The 21,401-nt window shown below is 34.6% G+C and overlaps 1 long non-coding RNA gene across 1 annotated transcript in view; it reads right to left on the minus strand.

The window, feature by feature from the left end:
* Positions 1–21,401, minus strand: part of LOC118148911 (uncharacterized) — a 70,674-nt gene that overhangs the window by 35,497 nt on the left and 13,776 nt on the right. The window contains exon 3 of the long non-coding RNA XR_004735982.2: positions 13,671–13,763. This is a non-coding gene — a long non-coding RNA (uncharacterized LOC118148911). The remainder of the gene's footprint in view (positions 1–13,670; positions 13,764–21,401) is intronic.

The raw sequence follows: 21,401 nt of genomic DNA on the forward strand, positions 1-21,401 counted from the left end.
TGCAAGGCTTCGTAATCTGTGTTGCCTAAGCAGAGAAAGGCCACTCCTACTCAGAAAACATTTGCCTGATCTTGAGTTGGAACCTATCCCTACAGGATGGATGTAAACTGGAGCTGTAAAAAGAAACTTACAAATACATGATGTAGTCAGGAGCTGAAGATGCCTCAAATTATTTACTTGACTACACAGTCAAAGTGACAGGAGTTGTGTATCCTTGAACAACCTTCTCCCGGGAGAATGATACCATGAAATGGCCTGTTTTGCTGCTAGGTGCACTAAAGATTAGATAAGAAAGCACTCAGACCCGCACTGAAGATTAGAGAAGAAAGCAATCAGACCCTCACGGGACACTTCAAGTTCTTTAAGTGCCAAAATAAGGTGCCATACTAGACCAAAAGCAGAAATAATTCTAGAGTATCTATGAGTACTTCTGAGCAGAAAGAATTCTAGAATATCTATGAGTGCTTCTCAGAAGCAGCAGTGTTATTTAAAACCAAAGCACTGGAATAGAGTTGAGTATCAAGATCAGTATGTAGTAGAAGGATATTGAGAGAAGGACTTCAGCGTATAGTTTATAATCAAATATACCATTTGAAGGCTTTTATTCTATCACCATTCAGATTTACTTGTTAATACATTTCAAAAACTAAGTCAATCAAAGTGATCTATTAATCTGTGGGTCAGAAGAAAGTAGCAAGGTGGAGTAAGTAGGGGTCTGGTTGCAATTCTGCCATTAATAAGCTATTTGCAATTCATCTAACTGCGTTATGTCATAGTTCCCTTATCTGTAAAAAATGAGAGATATGAACTAAGGTGTTTTCTAATTTTGAAATTAACTATCTTCTGATCTTAATCTCAGCTGTAGCATTTTAGTATCCGTAAAACCCCTTAGGCCAATGACGATTCAGTGGTAATCACTATCGTTAAGAATTGAATTAGCAAAAAGCCAAAATTAGGGAATATATGGCATGCCACTCTTTCTACAAGACCAAGATCGTAATTGAATGGATTTTGTCCATTACCAAGAACATTTGCTGTATCATGTAATCTTACTAATTCTGGGAAGGGTAATACACATTTATTTCTGAACCATTGATATACTACTAATAGGACATAACACTCATGAATATTTTGCTGTAAGACAACTGTATGCACGCAAAAGAAAGAAGAAATGCAGTGCTCATCCACATTAGAAATGATTATTTTATTCATCTAAAAACTCACCAGTTGCTTCATTTAGATGTTCAGCCATCCTAATTTGTTTTTACTTTAGCCGACCTAGAAAATGCGTGTACATATAATAAACACATTTTTATTAAAATACTTGTTTTATTTACTGAAGACACAGTTCCTAAAGGTATATAATAGATGTGTCTTTAGTCAACAATGACATAAAGGTGAAAAGTTTGGTTTGTTCTTATACTGACTGGGTTACATTCTAAGAGGCAAACTGAGTAAGATAATAAAGTTACTTAATGTGAGAAATCATAACTTTAGCAAATATAAACAAAGTGTTCTGGCAGACCAGAGAAGTCAGTATTAATAATCCTGCTTTTTGTAAGATGGAAGAAATCCAAGAAGTTTCACAGATGAAGACACCTCTGAAGCAGATCATTACAGGTTTGATCTCTTTTTCAAAAAAAGGCTTTTTATTAAGTCTAAAGTGCAAGGCCTGTGGCAGGAAAGGCACTCCAGAAAGAATAGCATTTGCAAAGACATGGAGAAATGGAAATTCAGTAAACAGTTGGCGTTCCCATGTGATTAAATATTAGAGATTCAAGGAAAGAAGTCAGGATGAAAAATAAGGAAGACTTTTGCTTTATACAATGCTAAAGGTTTTCTTCTATTTTACCTACAGACAATAAGGAAGAGTTATCAAAACTGACAACATTTATTCATAAGTGGATTAATGTTGAAAAAACCTCTACAAATCACCAGGAGAGCCACAAGATCCAAGAGATTGCACGTTTCGAATGCACCTGGACCTTAGCTGCAGTTTGGCGCCACCTGGTGGCCATTTCTAATTGGGTTTAAAAATCCATGGGGAAGAATCTTGTTCCTGTGGGGTGACTGGACTTCTACGACATAGTCAACGATTCCAGTAGGTTAATGGCCCCTGCTTCCTTGAATTAATTTTTTGGGCTAGGAGCATGCTGGCAACATGGTTTCCTGCAGTTTCTGCCGTATTTTTTCTTCACTTTCCTTTCCTTTCTGCTACCTTAAGAGACCAATTGCAGAGGACTCAATAGAAGATAGGAAACGATCTCCAATCCCTTTGCATTATTGTGACATTAATTAGTCTTAAAATTTAGATTACTAAAAAGCATCTCTACAATGGGAATGAGAAGAGTATTAAAGACTGCCTAGCGTTCTCTTTCTCATCCTAGTATTGAGTTGGATATTCAGTTTGAGAAACACCTTGATAATCAGTTTGAGAAACTGAAGAGGAACATGAAACAGCAAAAGTTATTGACACCTATAAAATCCAGAATTTTGAGGAATAAAATTGTCTATGAGATCATCCAGTGCTAATTTTTTACTTAGATATGTTTAGCAGATAAAGAAATCAAGGCCTAGAAAGGTTCGCCTCCCTTTGTTTATACACAGTTACATGGTGTATAGTGAGAACCCAATAAAGATCTGGCTAAAATTTTGTTTTACTCAAGTAATTTTCACATTCCTCTGAATGACGTAGGTTTAGAAAATAAAGTTATCACCAAAAAATCCTTTTAACACGCATCCAAAACAATGGAGGGCAGGTAGATCAGAGCCCATTCCACATTAGCACAATACAAGAATCAGACTAAGTTTCAAAAGTTTTAAACACAAATCATATTTCTGATGTTTTAAATACTCTGGCTGACTTTTTACCAAAAAGTTTTTTGAAAGTGCACATATCCTCTAATTTTATGAAATCGACCCAAACCACAAGTTAGAAGTATCAAAATACAGTCTATTAACAAGCAAAAAACAAGCAAAACAAACAAACAAAAACTAGGCAAACAAAGACAGAAACAAAACAATTCTCCCAGGACTTCTAACTCAAATCATACCCCCGAATACAGAAAGGGCTTAGGGCCAACTTCCAAACTAAGGAAATTTAGATTCAGTTCTGATTGCTTGGATACTTCCTTGAACAGTGAATAACTAACTTCTCATAAATTTAACCATATAAGTAACATCTTTAGTCTGTCTTCTCACTATTAGAGCAAAAAAATTAAAAATGACCACTTCCTCCTCAATTTGAAAAATATCACCATTGCCTGGGTAGTTAAGAAGTCCCAGATACATAATTCTATACAATAAATAATATGAAAATATCGGGCAATATAAAAATACCTCTTAGATGAGGAAATTTTGGGTAAGGAGAATGATAATAACTCTTTGTAATGTCACTCAGCAAATGGATTGAATGTTTCTTTTTGATAGAAAGAGCAAAACCCTCACAATGGAGTAATTTTCAAGAACAGTAACATCCAATGATGTCCTATGAAATGATAAGGGTAGTCATTGTTAGATCTGGCACAGGGCAGAATAATAAAAAAAAGTGACATATTTATTTTTCAATTCTCAAAACAATCTTCATCCATCCAGATAGCAGATGTCTTGAATGCCCTGCGCCATACCTCCAGGTTACCTCTGAGTTCACCTGCAGCTAAGATGGACATTTTCCATAACCATTGACAGGGAATCTTTCTGCTTTACTGCCTGAAGCCTTTCTCTGGCTCTGAGAGTACTTGTTCAGACTTTCCACAGCTCAAGAGTGGGGATTAAATCTGGGGATTTAATGGCCCCAAGAGTAACCTTCTAAACAAGGCAAATGAGTCACTGGTAAATACCTCAGCTGCCTTGTCCTTCTGTGGTATAATTCTGAGGCAGTTCTGCACAGTGACACAGAGGGTCCCCAGTAGGCTTGAGCCCCAGGTGCTAACACTGGGAACTCACATTCACATTCACATTCTTTATGGGTTGTGATCTCTTTTCTGTCTTCCCTTTCTACAGATACTTATCCTGAGAAGCTCCTCAAAAAGTTCCCTGCAGCTGGACTTGGTGGCTCAATGCCTGTAATCTCAACAAGGTAGGAGGATGCTTGGGCTCTGGTGTCTGAGACCAGCCTGAGTAATATGGCAAGGCCCTGTCTCTGCAAAACATACAATAAAAAATTAGCTGGACATGGTGGCACACACTTGTTGTCTTAGCTACTCAGGAGGCTGAAGCAAAGGAGCACTTGAGCCCAGAAGATTGAGGCTGCAGTGAGCTGTGATCACGCCACTGTACTCCAGCCTGGGCAAAAGAGTAAAGCCTGTCTTAAAAAAAAAAAAGCTACCTACGTTCAAGTTCTTGTCACAATATCAGTTACAACATTCCAGGTGTCTGTCTAATACTGCCTGTATTACCTTATCATGGGCTACCAATTAATCTTGCCTAATACTTTGAACAGGCACTGGGCTGAGTTTAGAAGCTGAATTCTAATCCTGTTAATTAATTGTGTGTCCTCTGTGAGACTTAGTTTTGCTCACTGAAAAATTAGGAGGTTGGATTTTATGTTCCATAAGGTGCCATTGAGCCTTCACTCACTCTTTATCTTTTATTTTATTTTAGGCTGGAAAGAAACAAATAGTACTGGGAAACAATAATAAATGGGAGAATAATCTCTCACAGTCTTGTCTGAGAACCAGGCTACATTTGCACTTCTTAGCTTCTGTTAAATTACTGTTCATTATCTGGCAACTCCACTACAGTGTGAGCTCATTGAGGCTCTTATTTATCTTATTTATCTTTCCATGGTCAGATTTTAGCATAGTCCCTCATAGGTGTTTAATAAACGTAGGTATTTAACAAATGCATTATTAACAAATTGATAACTAGTATGCACAAAAAGGAAAAGTAAGAAGACTGTCCAGATATATGGAAGAAACAATAAAAAAACATGTCAAATCAGGGCCAGGAACAGTGGCTCATGCCTGTAATCTCAGCACTTTGGGAGTCTGAGGTGGAAAGATTGCTCGAGGCCGAGAGTTTGATACCAGCCTGGAAACATAGTGAGACCCCCATCTCTACAAAAAGATTTAAAAATTTATCCAGGTGTGATGGCACACACCTGTACTCCCAGTTACGCAGGTGGCCGAGACAGGAGGATCATTTGAGCCCAAGAGGTCGAAGTTGCAGTGAGCTATGATCATGCACCTGTACTCCAACCTGGGTGACAGAGTGAGTCCCTGTCTCAAAAGAAATATTAAAAATAAAAAGAAATATGTTAAGTAAGTGAGAAGGGGCTAGATTATAGTGTCCTGAGTGATAGATATTGGGCTTAAGCCAAAGGCCATCCCAACACACAAAGTGTTTTTGAGCAGGTGACATGATGAGAGAAAGGTGGTAAAGGAAGGAAAGGAAGAAGGGAGAGAGGGAAGAGAAGCAGCTCTCTATTTAGCTCTCAACGGGAACAGAATAACGAAAAAAAGCTTTTTAAACTTTCCCACAGTTACAATTGAAAATATAATTCTTGTGTTTGTATGATTATTAAACTAACAGTAAATCAATAAATGTTATTTATGGATCATAAACATATGATGTTCATAAATAGGCGCAAACTATGGCATAACTGGCTTGTAATTCATTTCAGTATTTTTTGTACTTTCAGTGAAAATATTTTTGATGTTACCAAGTTGGTATTATGTTGTTTATTTCACAGTTCTTAGTCACCAGGCTTAGTTCACAAATTCCAACTGTTTTCAGAAATCAAGTTCATCTTCAGAAAATGAAAATGTTTCAACATTGAAGAAGTTCAAAACAGTAGAGAAATCAAAACCAATTTATATAAATAATTTCTATTGAATTTATTAAAGTAACTTCCATTTTGACAGTCATGACTTTTATTAAAAGAACTAATTATTCCAGGGCCGGGCGCAGTGGCTCAAGCCTGTAATCCCAGCACTTTGGGAGGCCGAGGCAGGTGGATCACAAGGTCAACAGATCAAGACCATCCTGGCCAACATAGTGAAACCCCATCTCTACTAAAAATATAAAAAATTAGCTGGGCATGGTGGTGCGTGCCTGTAATCCCAGCTACTCGGGAGGCTGAGAAGGGAGAATTGCCAGAACCCAGGAGGTGGAGGTTGTGGTGAGCCGAGATCACGCCATTGCACTCCAGCCTGGGTAACAAGAGTGAAACTCTGTCTCAAAAAAATAAAAAAGAACCAATTATTCCAAGATAAGTTAGCTTACAAAGACAGAAGCTTGAGAGTCAGTTTCAAAATCTTTCTGCTTACCCTCCTGACCCAATCAGCTGCTCCCACATAAGCATAGCATGCCCACTCTTTCTGCATCTAGAAAATAAATTCACCAGTGGAGTACTGTCCTTATGGCCAAAAGTAACGAAAGGCATACAAATACGCAAAGAATAACTTGCTTTTATCTAAGAATCCTTTCTAATAAGCCACTGACGACCTCCTCCTCCTCCTCCTCCTCCTCCTCCTCCTTGTTCCTCTTCCTCTTCCTCTTTCTTCCTCCTTCTCCTCCTTCCTTTCCTGCTCCTCTGCTTCTCCTCGCTTCCTTCCCTTCTCCTCCTTTCTTCTTCTCCCTCCTTGGATTTGTCTCCTGGACTCATGTACCTGCTGGGACAATCTTAGGCCCCAAATGAGCTTAAATAGACCTCCTACCACCAAAACATATACAAATACTGGTTTAAAATAAATATATATAGTCCATCAAAAATGCCATCATCATTCTTCACAGAACTAAAAAAAAAAATCCTAAAATTCATATGGAACCAAAAGAGCCCACAGACCCAAAGCAAGACTGAGCAAAATGATACATCTGGAGGCATCATATTACCTGACTTCAAACTATACTACAAGGCCACAGTCACCAAAACAGCAGGTACTGGTATAAAAATAGGCATGCAGATCAATGGAACAGAACAGAGAACCTGGAAATAAAACCAAATACAGCCAACTGATCTTCAACAACGCAAACAAAAACGAAGTAGGGAAAGGACATCCTATTCCACAGACGGTGCTACGATACTTGGCTACCCACATGTAGAATAATGAAACTGGATCTTCATTTCTCACCTTATAAAAAAATCAACTTGAGATGGATCAAAGATTTAAGGCTAAGACCTGAAACCATAAAAACTCTAGAAGATAGAATCATTAAAACTCTTCCAGATACTGGCTTATGCAAAGAATTCATGACTAACTTTTGTGGCATAGCAAATGAAACAAAAACAAAAATAAATAGATGGGACCTAATTAAACTGAAAAAGTTTCTACACAGCAAAAGAAATAACAGAGTAAACAGGCAACCCACAGGGTGAGAGATATTCACGAGCTATGCATCTGACAATATCCAGAATCTACCAGGCGCTTAAACAAATTAGCAAGAAAACGTAAAATAATTCCATTAAGAAGTAGGCTAAAGGCATAATTAGACAGTTCTCAAAAGAAGATATACAAAGGTCCAGGAAACATGAAAAAATGCTCAGCATCACTAATTACCAGGGAAATGCAAATCAAAATCACAATGCAATACTACCTCACTCCTCCAAGAATAGCCATAGTTAAAAAATCAAAAACCAATATATGTAGGTGTGGATGTGGTGGAAAGGCAACACCTTTACACTGCTGGTGGGAATGTAAACTGGTATAACCACTATGGGAAACAGTATGAAGACTCCTTAAAGGACTAAAAATGGAACTACCATTTGATCCATCAATCCCACTGCTACGTATCTACCCAGAGGAAAAGAAACAATTATATGAAAAAGACACTTGTACATGGTTATTTATAGCAGCACAATTTGCAATTGCAAAAAATGAAACCAGTCTAAATGCCCATCAACCAATGAGTGGATAAAGAAGATGTGACATATATATACATACACACACACACACACACACACACACACACGCACACACACCATGGAATACTACTCAGTCATAAAAAGGAACAAAATAATGGCATTTGCAGCAACCTGGGAGCTAAGCTATGAGGCTGCAAAGGCATAAGAATGATATAATGGACTCTGGGGACTCAGTGGGCAAGGTTGGGAGTGGAGTAAAAGACAAAAGACTAACATTGGTAACAGTGTACACTGTTAAGGGGATGGATGATGGGTCCACCAAAATCTCAGAATAGCTACCACTAAAGAAGTTACCCATGTAACCAAACACCATGTTACCCAAAGACTATTGAAATAATAAAAAATTAAATTAAACTACATAGCCAAGCTCAAAAGAAATAATGAAAAATTGTGAAAAGTGAGAAGCATACTGAAATTGGGAGTTTTTGGTGTACAAGATACCATGAAGTATCTTAAGTGTTTAAGATATTATACAAAGCTGAGAATAGCGGTGGGGTGGTCAAGCACATATACTAATGACCAGAAGCTAAAGGTTTTCAGTCACAAGAGAACATGAGATTTGGCTTTGGTCCCATGCAAGATGAGGAGCTGCTTCATGATTTAAGTAGTTTTTATGAACGTATGTTACAGTCATTCAGGGAAAGATAGCAGGGGAAAAAGTAAACTTGGTTTGAAAGTATAACCACCCCAAACACAATTTATAAGAAAAGAAAATATACCTTTACCATGGAGATATCTGGAAATCACCACCTTTACTAAGTGACCAAATTTAGCATCGTTCATGAGAGACAACCTAGCATGTGTCACTTGATGCAATAAAATTTGAAGTGAACTGTATTGTCCATGAAGTATCACTGTCAGAAAAGTTGAAGCTGAATCTAAACTCTCTGAATATCCAGTTTATAGACAATAAAGAACCAAATTAAACAGTGACATGAGAAAACAACCAGACAAACTCAGAAAGTGGATCATGCAGAAAGAACACTGTCATGGGAACTTCCAAAAGTCAATGACAGGAAAAGAAGGCAGAAAGATTGTTCTAGATGTAAAACTGCTAAAGAGACATAATTGCCAAGTGGAATGCATGATCTTTGATTGGATCTTGGATAGAAAATAAAAATGAGTAAAGGACATTTGGGGACAATTGAACGTTGAATATGTACTAGATACCTGATTTTATTGAGGAGTTACTTATTTTCATAGGAGAATGTCCTTATTTTCAGAAGGTACATATTAAACTGTTTAGGAGTGAAATGGCAAGATCTCTGCTACTTAGTTTCAAATAGTATCACACTAATAAATGTGTGTGTGTATGTGTGTATATGCTTAAAGAGAAAACAAATGTAACATTGACAATTGTTGAATTTAGGTGACATGTGCATTTGTGTTTATTAAACTATTCTTTCAATTGTTTCATGTGCTTTAATTTTTTTTCAGAATAATGTATTTGGAGAAGATTAAATAGACAATGTGGTAGAGCCTTATAGAGTTTTAAGATTTTGTGTTCTTTTGTATTTGCTTATGGATGTCACAATGTTTTCTCCTATTGTTAACATTCTGTTGTAAAAGTAAAAAATGTACAGATAAAACATATACATCTATCTATGACACAAACACACCAAAAGATCCTGTTTAATTTCAGTTCAGTAAAGAGAAAAGGTGCTAAAAGTAGCTATAAATTAACTATTGTACTATGTCTGTATTTGCTCACTTTTGGCCAGGTGTATCAAGTCATGAACGAATTTTTAAGCAAACTTCAGACTAAACATGATGTGCTTATATTTCAGAAAGGGAAGATACTATTTAGTTAAAAGAAATATCAAAACTGTGTGATTCTCTGGCTGTATTATAGTCCTGAAAGGCACAGTAAAATTATCTTTTATCCTGAAATTTAATTTCCTCTATTATACAATAAGAATTACTTGAGAGTTTATCCTCTCTTCCACATCAATGGCAGCTGGAAAAAAGATGATTCTAAAAGAACAATCTATTATAATTAATTCTTCTATTTTTATCATTATATTAAAAATAAATGACCTAGAAAATAATGTAATAATAAAGAATCTAGATAATCCAGATCACTTCTAAAAAATAAACTGTACCCATAAATTCTAATTGAGCACGTATAGTTCACGTAACTATAATGTATTTTCATTGTTGTTGATTTTATGATAATTTTTTCCTAATATGCTGGAGGAGCTCAATTCAGGCCTTTGGAGGCTGGGATCCTAAACCTGAGCAAGGACTTGGAGTACAGGGAATTGGAGCAGCAGGAAACTTGGACCAGGAGGTAGCCAGAGCCAATCAAATTTCTATTACAGCAACACTGCTGTGGGAGAGTGAAACTAAGAATGATGGGGAAGTGGAAAGCTGGTCTCATCTTGAGAATCGAAGTGGTTGTGGAGAAGGAGGATTTCTGACTACCAGCAGTCAATTACTCACCTTAACATTGAGAAAAAAGCCAGATACAATATCATAACTGTTCATTAAATTATTAGAAAGTGACCAGATTAATTAAATTCGAAAGAATGATGAGCCCCTCTAAGGAGATATCAGGCAAATAAATTTGCTGATAAGCAAGTCAATTTCCTCAAGGCAAGTCACTGTGAGTAAGAAAGAACAGAAATAAAATGCAAGTTATTTAGACAATTGCTAGGAATGAGTTTGTAAATTGGTGTAAAACTCTTCTTGTATCTGGGGCTTCCAGTTACTCTATAGTGTCTTGCTAAATCATTATTGGCCTTTAAGAATTTTTTTAAAACTTAGCTATCTTTTCTTAGCCATTATTATCATGGTTCTTGCATCCTCTCATGGTTTGTCATAGGGGAAATATGGGGAATTTATTTCCCTGATAGCTCCTTAGAGGGGCTTGTCATTCTTTCGAATTTAATTAACCTGGTCATTTTCTAATAATTTAAAGAACAATTATGATGTCGTATCTGGCTTTTTCTCAACATTAGGTGAGTACAAAGTTGTTTTATGGCTTTTTATAAGCAGAAATAAAACTCTAACACCATGAACATTTAAAGCCTGAAATTGCACCCTATCTTGGTGTTTCATTCTCATCTCAAGTAATAAAAGGATTACTGAACAGTTAACTCTCATGTTCCACTTTCCAAATTCATATACCATTATTTTTTAATGCTTTGGTTTTGTATTTATTCACCCCACAATTTAAAAACTATTTTTAGAAGTGTCATATTTGTAAAGACAATTTCTCTCATCTTTTACTTATATGTTTATGTTTCTGTTCACCGCTCATTCTGAATCTCTTAATGTTCTTTGGTGTTACTTTTTATCCTTCAGAATTTTATTTAGAAGCATTTTTGATGGTGTTTATCCCTTCATGTACTTAGTTGACTCTTGTTTTTGAGAGATAAATTAGTTAAAAATAAATGTCTAGGTTGGTAGCTATTTTCTCTCTTTGACACTTTGAAAAAATTTTAACTGTGTTTTAGTGCCACTGTCATAACTGAGAACATTGCCATTCTTAGTAATTAATCCACTCATTCTATCTGGATGATTTAAAGTTTTTCTCTTTTTCTTTGGTGGTTTTTATCCCTAGTTTTACTATAATGTGTCCAGATATGAATTTCTTTCTATTTGTATGTCTTGTTATATATTGTGCTTCCTGTATCTGGGCTTCAGAACTCCAAAAAGACATAGATTAGACCTTCTTATTTGATCCTGCCTATACCTTAAGCTCATTTAAAAAAAAATTTTGCATTTTCTTAATGTTGCAACATTTTGCATAAGTTTCCAATGTATTTTTTCTGTTTATGGATTCTTTCTTCAACTATGACTAAATTGTTAATGAACCAAATTATTGAGTATTTGCTTTTACTTTCATATTTTTTCATTTATTGAACGTTTTTAATATGACAATTTCTGATTTTTTTTAAAAATTTTAATTTCAAACTTACTTTTCTTAAATATGTATACTAATATCCACATTCTGTTGCTCTAATTTTCAACATTTGCATAATATCTGTTTTTGGGGGCTGCCATAATGAAATATTATAGACTCAGTGGCTTAAATAACAAACTTTATTTTCTTGAAATTCTAAAAGAAGGAAGTCCAAAATTAGGGTGTTACACAGTGAGGTTCTGATGAGAGCTCCCCTCCTGGTTTGCAGATGGTGACCTTTTCACTGTGTCCTCACATGATACAGACAGAGAGATATGGTGTCCCTTTCTCTTCATATAATGGCAATAATTTCAGAATAAGGGTCTCATCCTCATGCTGTCATCAAAAGCCAATTGCTTCCTAAAGCCTTTCTCTAAATACCATCAAATTGGATTTTAGAAATTTAACATATGAATTTGACGGAGATAAAATATAATTCCTAGCAATTATCTAAATAGCTTGCATTTTATTTCTGTCCTTTCTTACTCACAGTGACTTGCCTTGAGGAAATTGACCCCAGAGATGTATGCTGGTAGTCAGAAATCCTCCTTATCTACAACCACTTCAATTCTCTTCAAGATGAGATCAGCTTTTCACTTCGCCATCATTCTTAGTTTCACTCTCCAGATATGAAGAGTGTTGCTGTAATAGAAATTTGATTGGCTCTGGCTACCTCCTGGTCCAAGTTCCCTGCTGCTCCAATTCCCTGTACTCCAACTCCTTGCTCAGGTCTAGGATCCCAGCCTCCAAAGGCCTGAATTGAGCTCCTCCAGCATATTGGGAAGAAATTATCATAAAAATCAATAACAACAAATATCTATTATAGTGTTACCTAAACTATACGTGCTCAATTAGAATTTATGTGCACAGTTTATTTTTTAGAAGTGATCTGGATAATCTAGATTGCCAAACTACAAAGTTTGTGGGTAGTCTTATAGACTGCCAAGTTTTCCAAACACTTCCAAAACCAACCACCAGTTTTGGGGCTTTCCAAAATCACACTTAGTTTCCATCATTTGTTAGAAGGACTCGGAATTCACTGAGAACTTATACTCACAGTCATGGGTTATTATGGTCAGCCAAGGAAGAGACACAGGGCAGAATTTGGAGGAGTTACAAATGCAAAGTAAGGAGGATTGTTCCAAATAATTAAAGAATGAATTACTAGAAAGATAAAATAATTCTAAATACATACCTGCATAATAACATATGCTCTAAATATTTTTTAAAAATTAATGGGATTATAATGAGAAACGAAGATATTCATCTTAATAATTACAGAAGTAAGAAACTTCTTAATTATTGATATGTTAAGAAATAATTCAACAAAAATAGAGAATATTTGAAAAACTCAGAAAGGTTGATCTGTTGGTCACATAGAAATTCTACATCTAACAATTAGAAAATACACATTACTCTCAAGCATACATGGAGTATTTATAAAAATCTGTCATTTACTGGTCAATAAAAAAAGTTTTAACAAATTTCAGTGAAGAGGTAGTCTACAGATATTTTTTTCTACCTACAATATAATAAGGTTGATACTATACAACATTTTATATTTGAAAACACTCTAAATAGCTATGGTTCAAAGAAGAAATTATATGGAAATTTTAGAATACTATGTAGAATTAGGGGTAATAAAAACTTGTATATAAAAATAATGGGCTGTATAAAAGCTGTACTTTAAGACAAATGTGTGGCCTTATATACTTATTAGAAAATAATAATTTAAACTTCTGAAAATTAATGCGCTAAGGAGCTAGAATAGAGTAAGAACAACATAAGAAACCTCAGAATATTAGAAGAAAATGAAACCCCAAAAGATTGAGAGAGAAAATAGATATCAGCACTAAAATTAATGTAAAAGAAAATATAGTCAGGTATGGGGGCTCATACCTGTAATCCCAGCACTCTGGGAGGCCAAGGTTGGTGGATCACTTGAGCTCAGGAGTTTGAGAACAGCTTGGGCAACATGGTGAAACTCCATCTCTACAAAACATAAGAAAATTAGTTGGCTATGACAATATGTGCTTGTAGTCCCAGTTACTCAAGAGGCTGATGTAGGAGGTTGGCTTGAGCTCAGGAAGTGGAGGTCACAATGAGCTGTGATTACACCACTTCACTCCAGCCTGGGTGTCAGAGTGAAATCTCATTTCAAAAAAAAGCGGGGGGAAAGAAAAGAAATAATGTACATCTAATAACAAATTTAATCAAATGAGTTGATTTTTAAAATTTCCAATTTAGATAAACATCTTATTAATCAAAGAAAGAAAACAGAAGTATCAATGTTAAGAATGAAAGAAAGTATCAATGTTAAGAATGAAAGAGTAAACAAACACTAAAATTTTTTTAAAAAAAGATGAATACTATCAGTAAATCTACCAATAGATTTGAAACAAATGAAGGAAATAAAACTGATTTTAAAAAAACAAAGAAATCCTGAGTTGTTTGATAACTATAAAAGTGAATCCACAATTTTAAGTCCTACCACAAAGAAAATATCCTGCCCAAATTGTTTTATAAGTGATTTCTACCAAATTTTCAAGGAACACATTTTTCTAATCATATAAATATATAACTTCTTGCAGAAAAAATAAAAAGGAATTCTTCTTATTTTATTCTAAAAGTCAATATAACTCTAATAACAAAATTAGACATAAAAATTAAAATATGAAAGAAAATTATAGCTCTATCTCACTCATTAGTAATTACCAAAAATTAAATTTGTGTGAATAAGAAATATGTTGTGACCCAGTTGTGTTTGTCTTGGAAATGCTAAAAATAATCTGTAATAATCATAGAATGAGTTCTTCAAGGCTGGGGATTTTGTTCATAAATATATCTCAAGTATTTAAAATGAGTCAACAAATAATTGTTGCTCAAAAAATATATACTATAAGAATAAACAAATAAATTCAAAAATGTTAGAAGTTTGCTGCTGTTAGAAGCATTCTCCAGTAAGAAGCATCAAACTAAGGAACAAGATGAAGACATTCACTATTGTTACTTTAGTTGCCTGCTGCATAGCCAGTCTTAGTGCAATCAGAAAAGAAAAATTAAAATTAAAGTAAAACTTGAAAAGGAGAAATAAAATGCTATTTGCTGATTGTATACTCTTTTATATACAGAAAGTCTACAAAATATATATTAATTAATCCAAAATAATGAGGAATAAATTAATATTTAACAAATGGTTCTTAGATAGCAAAAACAAAATCCAGATGAAGTAGAGTTAAATATGAATAAAAACAAAATAGAATTTTAACTTTACATGCACACAAAAAGGGATTTGATTACTTATTATAACCCCATCCCCCAGGTAGCACACAGGAAATCAATATTTCATTTTTTCACAAAAATGAATACTTTTGTAAATCAACAATATCATATAGAAAAAGGCAAAAGGCAAAATGGAAAAAACATATTTTTTTACAAATCAATAAAGAAAAGAACTGTTTTTTAAAAAAGCAAAAAAAACAAAAAAAGATTTTACAGAAATGAAAATGGAAATAAATACATAAACAGGAAAATTCAGCCACCTTAATGAGAAAAATACAGGTTAAAATATTTTTATGTTTAGTTATGTCATAAATTTAAAAATTTTTATTTTTCTGTTCAACCAATTAACACTATTGAGTCTTACAAGATACTCAAAAATTGGTGTAACTTTGTGGCACAGCCACTCAATATTAAACCTTATGATAGTTCAAACATTCTTTGACATGCTGATTTCATTGAGGTGAAGAGTGCAGGCCTTGGAAGGGCTGATCCTGGGTTCAAACTCTGACTTTACTCCTTCCTAGCTTGTTGACCCTGACAAGGTAAGATAGTAACTTATGCCTACTTCATAGGTAATTTGTGGGAGATAAATGAGCTACTAACAAAAAATTCAGCTCAGGGTCAGACCAATAGAAAATGCTCAGTATATATTCATTCTCATTATCAGTTTTCTATTGACTGCCTCCTAAGATAATCATTAGAGATGTACTTCAAAATACACACTAATAATTAAGAGAGAATTTTTTTTTTTTTTTTTTTTTTTTTAGTTGGGGTTTCACTCTTGTTGCCCAGGCTGGAGTGCAATAGTACTATCTCAGCTCACCACAACCTTCACCTCCCGGGTTAAAGTGATTCTTCTGCCTCAGCCTCCCGAGTAGCTGGGATTACAGGAATGCTCCACCACACCTAGCTAATTTTGTATTTTTTTTTTTAGTAGAGATGGAGTTTCTCCATGTTGGTCAGGCTGGTCTCAAACTCCCGACCTCAGGGGATCCACGCACCTTGGCCTCCCAGAGTGTTGGGATTACAGCATGAGCCACTGCGTCTGACCTCGAGAGAACCTTTGTATAATGGTAAAATTGCTAAGTGACCTAGATGTCTAAAAATAAGGGGACAGTTAAGTAACGTGATGAGCTATTTTGTAATCATTAACAAAAGAAATATTGACATATTTGCTAACAGGAAAATATTACTTTGGATTAACTGGAAAAAATAAATTTATGGTTATATATTCTAGTTTTAATATAATTTTAAAATACATCTGTGTGGTATGTGTGCCTGTGTGTGTAAACATATAAACAAACTGATAACTCGAGGTGGTGTGCTGGGGATGGTCACCAAACTAAGCAAACATGAAATGTTTCTTTTCTAGAGAGACAAAGAGGACGTGCAACTTTTATACCTAAGGAAAAAAACTTTTAATAGTAATTATGTATGCTACAGTATTTTTTTCTCCTGTCATTACATTTCTTTGTATCTTTTGGCATAAATTTTTAACTGATTGTGATTCATCACTTATTTTTCTTTCATAGTATCACCTTACAGGGATAAACTTTCTGCCTGTTCCTGTGACACCAGATACAGACCGGGAGTCATTAAGCAAGTAACTGTGTAAAGATACTGTATCCTGGATTTAACATTTACTCTCCTGACAGAATTATTCATGAGATTTAGAAAAGGCGTATCAATTGAGGTGGACTGATATTACTTAGACAAAGGCCGTAATATGTTGTTATTTCTTTGTAATTCTGGTATACAAAGTTATTTAAATGTTCGTTCATTTACATGTTCAGAGCCAATAGTAAAAACAGATAGAAAATAAAGTGTTGAACAGCGGAATAGTTAATACCTGTCAGGTCTTTTCAAAAATCTTTTAAAATATGTTATTGCATGCAAAAGTTTTAAAGAAAAATGCGTACCTCTTTATTTATTTATTTTTATTTGAGCAAATATCAAGAGCCTACTCTATGAATGATCCAGGACTGGAGATGCAATGGTAAGCATGAGCAGAGACAGCTCCTGCCCATGGGGATCTTTCAATCTAGAAATGGAACCAAAGTGACATTCAAGTCATCCACAGAAAATGATCTTGGCCCTTTCCTAGTGAAATCTAATAGTACTTGCCTCATATATTAGAAATGTGATTCTCAATGTTGTAGAGGGCATACGAATCAGAGATGGTATAATATGAAAATTCTCACCCCTGCCTCTAGAGATTTAGGTATAGTAGATCTGAAAAAAGAACTGGAAGTCTGCATTTTTAGTATTTCTGACACAGACAGTCTGCATTCCACACTGTTGAAAATATTAGCATTTGATCTAACTAGCACTTCTGAATTTTGCAAAAGTAGGGGGAGATTAGATCTGTCTTCAAATATTTGGATGCTCTTTCTGGTTTCCTGGAATGATTGATTGTAAAATGTAGATAACATTAGCATTTGATCTAACTAGCACTTCTGAATTTTGAAAAAGTAGGGGGAGATTAAATCTGTCTTCAAATATTTGGGAGCTCTTTCTGGTTTCCTGGAATGAATGACTGTAAAATGTAGATATAAACAGAGTATTCGATGATTTAACATAGTATCTGAACTATCAGACCTCAGTGATTGGTGCACCCACCTTGCTGATGATTACACTACAATGTCAAGAATACATCTGACTCATCACTTGAATCAGACAGAAACCCAGTGTATGAGGTCAGAATTCATTGGTGCTACCAACAAAATAGTAAAGAATCCAGATGTACCTCTGCTTTGTCAAACAACTTGAACCTTTTTCAAATCTTTGGATTCTGTTAAACAAAAAACTCATATTTTGCCAAGCACTTTTGCCCTTAATATTTAAACCCATGTGTATTTTAGGAGAAATTAAATCATATGTTTCTCATTCATTTATACTTAAATCATCAAAATGTTGTTTCATAAGAGCTATTGATGTCCAAGGTTTTTTGAACTTTGTAAACCTCTTTTCTTAGAAAAAGAATGTTGTGTTTGCCAGACATTTGAGTTTTGGTCCAAATGACAAAACCAGTGGGTTCTACATTACCATAGAAAGCTTTTTTCTTTAGATCCACATAAAACCAAACCAAAGCCCAAAGGTCAGCTGAAAATATTTTTACTTTACAATGACACTCTTTCCTCTTCAATTCATGTTGTAGAAGTATACTGGAGGGTTTGACATTTTGCTCTGTGTTTATAAAATTTCTCCTATAGAATAATTTTATAAGATCTCTGTAAACTTGGATACTGCCCACTCAGAACTGTTCATATAAATTATCATACAAAGCCAAAAACAGAAACTTTTGATGTTTAAAACATTATACCCACAGACCAAAAAACAAGCTGTTTACATTTCAAGAGGGGCCCCAATTCTTTTCAAAAGGTGTCATTCTGTCTTTCCATTTGTAATTTTTTTAATCAATAACTGAAAGTAATAACTGTTACTGGAAGGCATCTCTAATTTCCTTTGCAAAGGAAATGCATGCTGCTGTCAATAATTGGGTAGTATTAAATGTTAGAATTCAATAAAAGTGTATTTTCAAAATTATTTCTATTAATGATTAGAACTAATCGGTTAGCATTCTTTCAACAAATATAGCACTTCAAAATAATAGTCAATTTTAAGGGCATTTATAAAACATTTTGCATTATATGTTGTACGAGAGATGAAACACAAAATACATTTTAAAATAAAGATAGGATTTTCTTCGTCATTTGTTAATTGTTATTTTTTTTAAAGTACTTTAAAAACACCATAAAGTATTACCAAGATTTAAAAACTTTTGGTTTATAGAACATCTTGCTGCTTGTTTTTGAGATACTTTACAACAAAAACCCAAGGTCACTTCACTTGTGGTTTGGAGTCCTACAGGTTTCTTAATTTCTTCTTCATTTGGCTGAACTTTTGATAAAAATGAGACACTGGAGATTATGAAACCTAAACAGATTTTGTTCCTGTTATTGTGCATTTTATTTACCATTGCAAGCTTGACTTTCCAAACACTTAATGGATACTTTTAAGGTTTTAACCAATTCTTAGGTGTTTGGTTTTTATGATTTTTATTTAATTGCTTATGTAACCCACAGCCTTCTACTATTCATTAGAATGGTTTTGCAAATGACTTAAGGTCTGTTGCTTTGACAAATAAAAACCAGGCTTATTATTCAGTCCACAATTGAACAATAATTACAATGCTGATTATCTTTTGTTGAGCTTGCCTTCTAAAGCCCTAAGTAGTTTAGTAGGATTATTAGCTTCCAGGATTTGAACAAGAGGTCACATAGGTCTTTACTTTTTGCCAGCTGACCTTTTGTTTGAGTTTAAATTAACCCAATTTTTGCTGCTTTTATATCTACTCTCAAAAGTCAGGATGTCATGTTACATACATCTCTATAGCTGTCTAATCAAGTTATTTTTCTTTTTTCATTAAATTTTACTAAGATAACTAGTTAATTTAAGAATAAGACTAACTAGAGTTAATCACTGTAAACACAGCTATGTCAAAGACAGAACAGTGAAATCGGGCCACAGGCTTTAATGGATATTGAATGGCTTTCTACAAACTCTTAAGAATATTACTTGGTAATGAATACTGAACTGCTTTCTACAAACCTCTAAGAATATTTTTATACACATTTATGATACTCCTAAATAAAGCTATACTTGAGTATTTTTTTTTAAACAAGAGAAAATTTATAATAATCATTTAATCTGATAACTGCAGTCCAAAATAAAATGTTTGAAGAAAAATAATCTTGTCCCCCTCAGGTGTCCTTGCCTACCTTGCCTGTGAAACAGGAAGAGAAAATAGGGAATTTTGTTATTATTTTTTGTTGTTTTTATAATTAGATCCAGGATTCATCTCCCAAAATATTGAGCAACTGTCATATATCTGGTTTCACAGAGATGGAAACGTGGTCGGAATCAAGATAGAAATACTGTTTATCCTTTCAGCACTCTATATTTCCTTCAACATTGATCTTAGTGTCTTCTCTTTTCTTTTTCCTTTTTTGTTTGTAGAAAGTGATTTATTTAAAGAGAGAGAGAAATAGGAGAAGGAGAGAGAAAGAAACAGCTAACTAGCACACTGAGTGAGAGAATCCAGAAAGATAGAATCCAGTAGAGGAAAGCAGCTTCCACACTGAGTGGAAGGGAATAGAGAGAGATGGAGTTTAGGAGGGGAAGACAGGCTTCCATGAGAGTGTGTGGAAGGGGGCTCCAGAGGGGAAATCCAGGGGAGAGAAAGATAGCTTCCATGAGAATGTTTGTGGAAGGTGACCCAAACATGGAGTCCCAGTGTCTTCTCTTTTCTGATGTAGCTCAGTTCTCTTGGTACAGCAGGGGCTTTATCAATGCCTATGTCTTTATTGTAGATGGAAAAGGAATGTTTCATTTTGGTGATATTTTAGTAACTCTGTGGCTCTTCTAAGACTGAATAGTACCACCTCCCAGGGAGGGGCAACGCTTGTTTTGATGGCTAAGTCTTGTATTTCTGTTCAAAAAATTAACTCCTAACATTGTTACCATCTTCAATAGCTACCTCCTGCTAAGATGGTCATAACATTGTATTCATCATAATAAATGTACAATAGTAGGCTCAGTGACATGATGTTTGCTCAAACAGCTTCAAATACAAGTATTTTTAACAGACAGTGTGAGAGACAAAGCAGTGTAACAGAAAGGGTTCTGGAATTTGAATCACGTATTTTAGCATCTGTTTTACTAATTGCAGGTACTGAAAATTACCATCTCTACATCTGCATCATTATTTGTGAAATGAGAATGATATTTATCTCAAAAAGTTTTTTGGGGATTCTGTGTTGGTGGTTTTGTTTTGTTCTCTTTTGGTGATGATTACATGAGATTACTATAGATGAAAGCTCAAGGCACAGGGTATGACAGGCAGAAAACAACCATTAAATGATAATTGGATCAGAGAAGAAGAAAAATCTCCATCATTCCTTTTAGCAACAAGTGTCATGCACTTAGCTGTTTGCTGAAAAATCAAACCCAGCAAAATACAATTTTTTTCTGGAAGAGGTCAGTCATATTTACTAGAATCTAGGAACTATATATTTCCTGCATCATTTTATTATCACAAGCTTCATCTACCATATCTTCCTCCACCCAGCTGGCCCAGATGAATATAGAGAACTACCATTGTCAATCAGGATCAAGAATTCTCTGCTGAAAACTATTTGCATTTCTTCTCTCTCAATCAAGAGATGAGGACCCAGCATACTTAGTTCATTCTCACACTGCTATAAGGAAGTTCCTGAAGCTGGGTAATTTATGAAGAAAAGAGGTCTAATTGACTCATATTTCCATAGGCTGTACAGGAAGCATGAC

This window comes from Callithrix jacchus, chromosome 2, assembly GCF_049354715.1.
Source record: "Callithrix jacchus isolate 240 chromosome 2, calJac240_pri, whole genome shotgun sequence".
NCBI classification, from domain to species: Eukaryota; Metazoa; Chordata; class Mammalia; order Primates; family Cebidae; genus Callithrix; species Callithrix jacchus.